Source organism: Pistacia vera, unplaced genomic scaffold, assembly GCF_008641045.1.
Source record: "Pistacia vera cultivar Batoury unplaced genomic scaffold, PisVer_v2 Contig71, whole genome shotgun sequence".
NCBI lineage: Eukaryota > Viridiplantae > Streptophyta > Magnoliopsida > Sapindales > Anacardiaceae > Pistacia > Pistacia vera.
The window spans coordinates 1,079,684-1,087,645 of NW_022196568.1; the positions used below are offsets into that span (position 1 = coordinate 1,079,684).

The 7,962-nt window shown below is 38.4% G+C and overlaps 1 non-coding gene across 1 annotated transcript; it reads right to left on the reverse strand.

The window, feature by feature from the left end:
• Positions 1–511: 511 nt before the first annotated feature.
• LOC116114475 lies at positions 512–618 on the reverse strand. Its single transcript, XR_004125552.1, has one exon. It is a non-coding gene; the product is annotated as a small nucleolar RNA R71 (small nucleolar RNA).
• Positions 619–7,962: the final 7,344 nt, after the last annotated feature.

Here is a 7,962-nt window from a genome sequence, read left to right on the forward strand (position 1 = left end):
GCGAAGAGCGAGACGTCAGCTAGTGGTTCCTGTTGATCTTGAGATTGAGAGAACCGCTAGACGACTTAACAGAGAGAGAAGAGAAAGAGAGGATTTAGTGGTTGAAACAGAAGAAATAGTTGTTGAAATGGTAGAACTAGAAAACAGGACACTAAGGGAATTCTCAGTTCCCACAGTTAATGGCAGTGGATCGAGTATTACTAGGCCTACGGTGCAAGCCAACAACTTTGAGATTAAGCCGGCAATCACTCAGATGATCCAGCAGTCGATAAAGTTTAATGGTGATTTGAAGAAAGATCCAAATCAGCATATTGCGAACTTCTTGGAAATTTGTGACACCTTCAAGTCGAACGGAGTGTTAGATGACGCCATTAGGTTGAGATTATTCCCATTCTCATTGGAAAATAAAGCTAAGGGGTGGTTAATGGCACTACCAGCGGGGACTATCACAACTTGGAATGATCTAGCACAGAAGTTCCTAACTAAGTTCTTTCCTCTAGCAAAATCAGCAAAACTGAGAAATGATATCACATCATTTCTACGAGATGAATCTGAGTCATTGTATGAGGCTTGGGAGAGGTACAAGGAATTGATGAGGAAATGTCCACACCATGGGTTGCCAGTTTGGCTTCAAGTCTAAACATTCTACAATGGACTGATGGGTAACGTGCAAACCATGGTGGATGCAGCGTCAGGAGGAGCTTTGCAGAATAAGACACCAAAGGAGTCTTATGAGTTGCTTGAGGTTTTGGCAAGCAACAACTATCAAAGACCAAATGAGAGAGCAATAACAAGAAAATCTACGGGTCTTCATGAAGCTGGTGCCTTTACAGCCATCTCAGCCTAACTCATGACACTTCAGAAACAGTTGGGAAGTATGCAAGTAAACTCTATTTAAGCACCTCAACTAACTTGTGATTTTTGTGCAAGAAACCATGTGAGCAGCGAGTGTCAAGTGGGGAACACATTTGCTTCGTCATCTTCATCATCGAAGCAAGTGAATTACTTGGCAGGAAATCAGAGGCAACCAAACAACCTGTATTCCAACACATATAATCCAGGGTGGAGAAATCATCCAAATATGGCTTGGAGAAATCAGAACCAGCAAAATAATCAATGGAACCAAAGGACAGTGCTGAATAACCAACCAGGGGTGAATAATCAACCGGGAGATCCAAGAGTGACAAAGTTGGAAGACATGTTTGGGAAATTCATGCAGGAGACCACGGGATTTATGAATGAGATGAGGACGAATTTTAGAAATCAAGGGGCGTCCATTCGGAATCTTGAGGTACAGATGGGCCAATTGGTCGAAAAGCTAAATGAGAGACCGCAGGGTTCCTTACCAAGCAATACAGTCACTAACCCACGTGAGCAAGCAAATGCCATAATTTTAAGGAGTGGGACAGTTTTGGAAGAGGTTGAACAAGCTGGAAAGAAAGAATCTGAAAAGGAAGAATCTGAAAAAGAAGAATCTGAAGAGGAAGTTGATGAAGAGATTGTAGTTGATAAGGAACCAAGCAGTTTGGAGGAAGAGAACAAGAAGAATGATGAAAGGCAAAAGAAGAAGGAGAAATTGCCATTCCCCGAGATACCACCAGAGTTAGCACATCACACTTCACCTGTGCCTTTTCCTTAGAGACTGAAGAAGAAAAATTAGGATAAGCAGTTTTTAAAATTTATTGAAATTTTTTAAAAAATTGCATATTAACATTCCTTTTGCAGATGCCGAGCTACGTGAAGTTCCTTAAGGAAATCCTTTCGAACAAAAGGAAGTTAAAAGATGAGGAAACGGTCATGCTTACGGAGGAGTGCAGTGCCATTCTCCAGAAGAAGTTACCCCCAAAGCTCAAAGATCTAGGGAGTTTTACTTTTCCTTGCACTATAGGAGATATTATGTTTGATCGTGTTTTATGTGATTTGGGTGCTAGTATTAATTTAATTCCCTTTTCTGTTTTCAGGAGATTGGGAATTGGTGAAGTGAAGCCAACGACCATGTCATTGCAACTAGCGGATATGTCTATAAAACATCTGAGGGGGATAGTGGAAGATATGTTGGTGAAGGTGGATAAGATAATTTTTCCAGCTGATTTTGTGGTTGGATATGGAAGAGGATAAGGAAATTCCTCTTATTTTGGGTCGACCATTCTCGGCTACGGGGAGAGCACTAATAGATGTGCAAGAAGGAAAGCTACTGTTGAGAGTTCAAGATGAAACAGTAACTTTCAATGTCTTTGAGGCGATGAAGTTTCCATCCGAATCGGATTCGTGTTTTAGTGTCGATGTGGTGGATAAATTGGTTGTGGAATCTATTGAAGAAAACACCCCACAATTACCTCTAGAAATGTGTATAGCCAAATCCAACACAGTAGAGGTAGATGATTCGGCGAGTAATGAATGTGCTAGGTTGTTAGAAGCACTTCAACCGATTGATGAGAGTCATGATTTAGAATTTGAGGAGTTTGATTTTGAAAAAGAGAAGGAAATGGAAAAAAATGAAGAACCTCCAAAGCTTGAGTTGAAACCTTTACCTTCCCACCTCAAATATGTATATCTTGGGGACTCAGAAACCTTCCCAGTGATCATTAGTTTAGGATTGAATAAATTGGAGGAAGAGCGGTTGATTAGGGTGTTGAGGGAACATAGACTAGCAATTGGATGGACTATTTCGGACATTAGGGGCATCTCGCCATCATTTTGCATGCATAAGATACTCATGGAGGATGATATTAAGCCTAGGGTGCAACCACAACGAAGATTGAATCCTTCGATGAAGGAAGTGGTGAGAAAGGAGGTGGTGAAACTCTTAGATGCGAGGATTATCTATCCTATTTCCGACAGTCCATGGGTGAGCCCGGTACAAGTGGTTCCGAAGAAGGGAGGTATCATGGTAGTAAGGAATGAGAGTAATGAATTGATACCAACTAGGACGGTGACGGGCTGGAGAGTGTGTATTGATTACAAGAAATTGAATAAGGCAACAAGGAAGGATCATTTTCCACTACCTTTCATTGATCAGATGTTGGAGAGATTGGCAGGACATGTCTATTACTGTTTCCTAGATGGGTATTCATGATACAACCAGATTGCCATCGCTCCTGAGGATCAAGAGAAGACGACCTTTACTTGCCCCTATGGCACCTTTGCTTACCGAAGGATGCCTTTTGGGTTATGCAATGCACCAACAACATTCCAGAGATGCATGATGTCAATCTTTGGAGACATGGTGGAATGGTTCATAGAAGTCTTCATGGATGACTTCTCAGTTTTTGGTTCGTCTTTTGATAGTTGTCTAACTAATCTTTCTCTTGTTTTGCAGCGATGTAAGGAGACGAACTTGGTGCTAAATTGGGAGAAGTGTCACTTCATGGTCCAGGAGGGAATAGTGCTCGGCCATAGGATTTCAAAGGATGGAACAGAAGTTGATCGAGTAAAGACAGAAGTGATAGAGAAGTTGCCACCACCATCAAACGTCAAGGTGGTCCGAAGTTTCTTAGGGCATGCGGGGTTTTATAGACGATTCATCAAGGATTTTTCTAAGATTTCTAAACCCCTTTGCAATTTATTGAATAAAAATGTGTTTGATTTTAATGATGAATGCATGCATGCCATTCTAACCCTTAAAAAATTATTAGTATCTGCACCTATTATTGCAGTTCCCGATTGGGGACTGCCATTTGAATTAATGTGTGTGAAAGAACAGCATGCATGCATGAAGAGTGGTGGAAATGGAGAAGAAAGCATAAAAAAAAATGGATTCAAGAAAACGGTTTTAAAAACAAAGCTTGAGAAGAAATTATACCTACTCCTTTGCTTTGGATTGATGAAGATTAGCTTCAAAAGGATGAAACCACCACACTTTAACACCACCTTGAGAGATTAGAGAGTGGCCGTGGGTTTGAGAGAGAGTTTTGGTTTGTGTTTTTGTGAACTAGTCAAGAATGAACAAAAATGCAACCTTTTGCACTTATATATACTTGGGCAATATTGTAATTATTTATTTTTCACTTCCTAGCCCAATAAAATCTTATTTTATAAAGGGACCCCATGAATTTAATATGCTACCCTTTGAATAATCAATATTATTCAAAGGCCCATGTAAACTAAACTAGTTTACATTAACAACCCAAAAATTTACCCCTTTTTACCCTTTAACTATTAAAAGGTTATTTTTGTTCATCTCATTAATCTTAACACTTTAAGATATAATAATTAAATATAATTAATTATTGCTTGACCATTTTAACCCTTAAAATGTCACAAATGATTTCTATGTAACTATTACTATAAAAATCCCGTTATTACCCTCAGAAGGTGCTAGCCCTCTTCGGATAATCATTTCTCTCTCTCATCCTTCTCTAACTTCTCAAGGCTATTGGTGTGACCATGTAGGTCCACCGTGGATTAGCCGTGAGCCAGTTCTGGATGAATCCGAAAACCTGTCCGGAGGCCCAACGACTATGGTAAACATCTAGCAATGTGCCATAGTCCCTAAACCACGATGAAGAAATACTTCATCGAACCCATTTCAGATCATACGTACCATGCAGGTAAAGTCCCTCCATTGAGATATCCTAATCGAGTATGGATTCATGGAACGTCAAAATCCTAAACTCGATCTTCTACCGAATTGTCGATCAATATGTCCGAAACTTGTCATCACAAACTTACTTTTGTATGACTAATAATAGACTCTGGCCAGAGATTCAGTTTTCTGACATTTATCGATGTTCGTCTAGGAACTCGAATCCGGATGGAGTCAGCGGTACTCCCGATCCTATATTTCCGAGTCAATGGATCCCTTCTTGACCATCGTTCGTTTCTGCATATGAACAACGCATGACCAAATAGGCTTTATTGTACGAAACATGATTGGTCTCGTACTTATACACTGTATGAACCATATGCATCCATATCGGATCCGACTACAATGTCTCAGGTCAAAGGACTACATCGTGCACTGATATAACCAAACGATAAATCATTGACTACATGTTTTTCCAAGTGATTTGTCGTTATTTGGTCACGTTCGATAAACAGTTCACCAACCGCTAATCCATACCAATGCCCCAATGACATGACTATCATTGTCATCCGTACTTATATCAACTCATTATATCTTTCGGAAGCATCCGGTATGCCTACTATGCAATATAGTTGCCCAAATTTATATTGCTTCCGTAGGGAACCCTTTTTCGATAATTCATTTACCTATTAAATGAATCATCTGGACAATTCATATACATACTTTATTTTAAATGCATGACTGAATAAAGGAAGCAATTTACATATATGAATTGAAGAACTCTTTCTTCTATTATTTATGATATATATAGATACAAGACAAAATGCTCTGAAAGTGACAACACGAATGGTTTCTAGGGCATACACTAATATACACTAACAATGTGATGCTAGTGATTTTGCTTTAGGCGTAGTGTTAGAACGGAGGAAAAACAAAGTGTGTCATGTAATTCAATACGCTAGCAAAACACTCACTGATGCACAGTTGAATCACACCACCACGGAAAAAGAATTGTTGGTTGTGGTTTTTTCTTTTGACAAATTTCGTTCGTATTTGTTAGGTGCAAAGGTGATCGTCTACACGGACCATTCAGCACTTAGGCACCTATTGGCAAAGCAAGAAACGAAACCTCGACTCATAAGATGGATCTGTAATGATTGCTTTCTACTCGTATTCTTATAAAATATGCATAGTAAAATACATGTAAAATAGCATAAAAAGTTGGGCCCAAATTTTTCTTTTATTAAACATATACATTCTTTGTACAAAACTCATATCATATACAAAACTATGAACAATAACGTGGATAGTGTAGTCATTTCCCCTCGCTTGCCGACATCCATCCGACCGTGTCCTCACCTAGATCCTGCAAAAATATAGGAAACAACGGGGTGAGCACAAACCAATGCTCAGTAAGTAAATCCTCTACTCATCTATCCCCGTAACTTTTTCTCCTCAATTCTTTCCTTACAATTCTCATTTACTCTCTCTGCTTTCTCTTTCGGTTTCTCTCTCTCTGTTTCTCTTTCTTAAAACTCTTTTCTACAAACTCTCTTTAGTAAGTCACGGCCCCATCTTACTGGAGGCATGGCTGGGACTCGCTCCTACTCTCCGTGACTTCTACTCATTCTAGCCGATCGGACTCGGTTATGCATGGATTTGGAACCCTTGGCCATGTGAGTACATAATCTCTCTCTCGGGTAAACTCAGGTATAGCCCTCATCCGCATGCACTCTCACGGGCTACACCACTTCTCTCTCATACTCATGCCGCGCTCTCAATGCGACGTACATGCGGGAATACTCTACCCATTACTCACGGATTCCCCATCGCACAACCTACTCTATTCTTTTGTCTAGCACTACTTTCTCTTTAATCTCTAGTGCTCATCCTCTCTCTTTCTCTTTACTCTTAGAGTAGCTTATACTCAATTTCTCTACTCTTTCTCTACTCTCTTATCTCTTCTCTAGTGCATAATTAATGCATATAGATGACTGATGCTCATTAATTCACTTATGAGATGCAATTATGCCATGTAGCATAATTTAAGGCTTTCTACTCTTACTCATGCTTCTCTTGAGCATTTCATCATACAACTCATGTGCATATAAAACTCTACTTTAACTATAATTTTTCTCTTTTCTTTAATCATCCAAAATGAGAGAGAGGCTCCCTTATACTCTCTAATTTCCTTGTCAAAGGAAAACACTTCTATAAGTTTGCTCAAAACTTCATTCCACGTCAATCAAACTTAACCCAACATCAAGCAATCTCAACACTTCTCATATTTAAGTATATGCAACAACAAGCATAAATAGCATCCATCTCATCTCAATTGATATAATGAATACACATTCATACATAAATCTCCACTCAAGGGAGTTCTTAAATCTCACTTGGGTTGGATTTACTTACTTTATGAGGAAAATGGCTTCTTTAGCACTTCTCCTTCCCTTTTGAATCTTGTCTCCTCTCTACAACTTTAAACAACACAACAACATAAGACTCTAGCCAAAACATAAGAAAATTCTCATCTAAAGCAAGAATCCTTACCTTAGGATGCTTTAGATTAAACTTCTACAAAAAAAAACTACTCAAAAAGTCCTTAGAAATCCTTGGAATATTGAAAGAAATTTGAGAGGAAAATAGAGAATGGAAGAGGCGGTGGAAATGGATGAAATGAAGGGTTCTCTACACTTAACCATTTTTAGCTCAACTTATACACAAACATCCCCATTTTGCCCTTGCTCTTTCTTAGAAATTCCATTCATATCCTTTGATTCCTTACAATCACACCCCCATACTAACATATTCTCCATGAAATTTCCTTACATTTTACTCCCCACTTTTCCTGCTAATTAGGGATAGAATGGTCAAATTGCCTTAAGGAACAAAATATCTAAAACTTAATAACACTTTTCAGCCGACCCGTCGCCGCGACGAAGACAAATCCTTCACCGCGGCGAAACACTCCAACAGCTACTCCATGAGCTGCAGCACCTCTTTGCCAAGTTTTCATAATTTTTAGGGCAACCACTCAACCAAACCAATACATCCATTCAACCAAGGACCAACCAAACAAAAATAACAACATATAAACTTACTTGAATCTGAACTAATAAACATTTAAGCAATACACCGAATCTTAACTACGTACCTCAAGTGGGGCGTTACAGATTCCAGCCAACTAATTTTTTTTTTCAGATATTTTTCTTTTTTCTACAATTTTTCAGTTTTTTTCCTCGTTTGGGGAAATTATATTTTTTATAATTTCATAACATATATACAATTTTAATGAAATATTACTTTGTAATTTTATAAATATTTAATTAATATATTATTATCACTTTTAAAAATAATATATACAATTTTAAACTTATTTAGAAACACACATACTTTAAAAGTGAAATCTCCATTGCAATTATAGGAAATGAAGA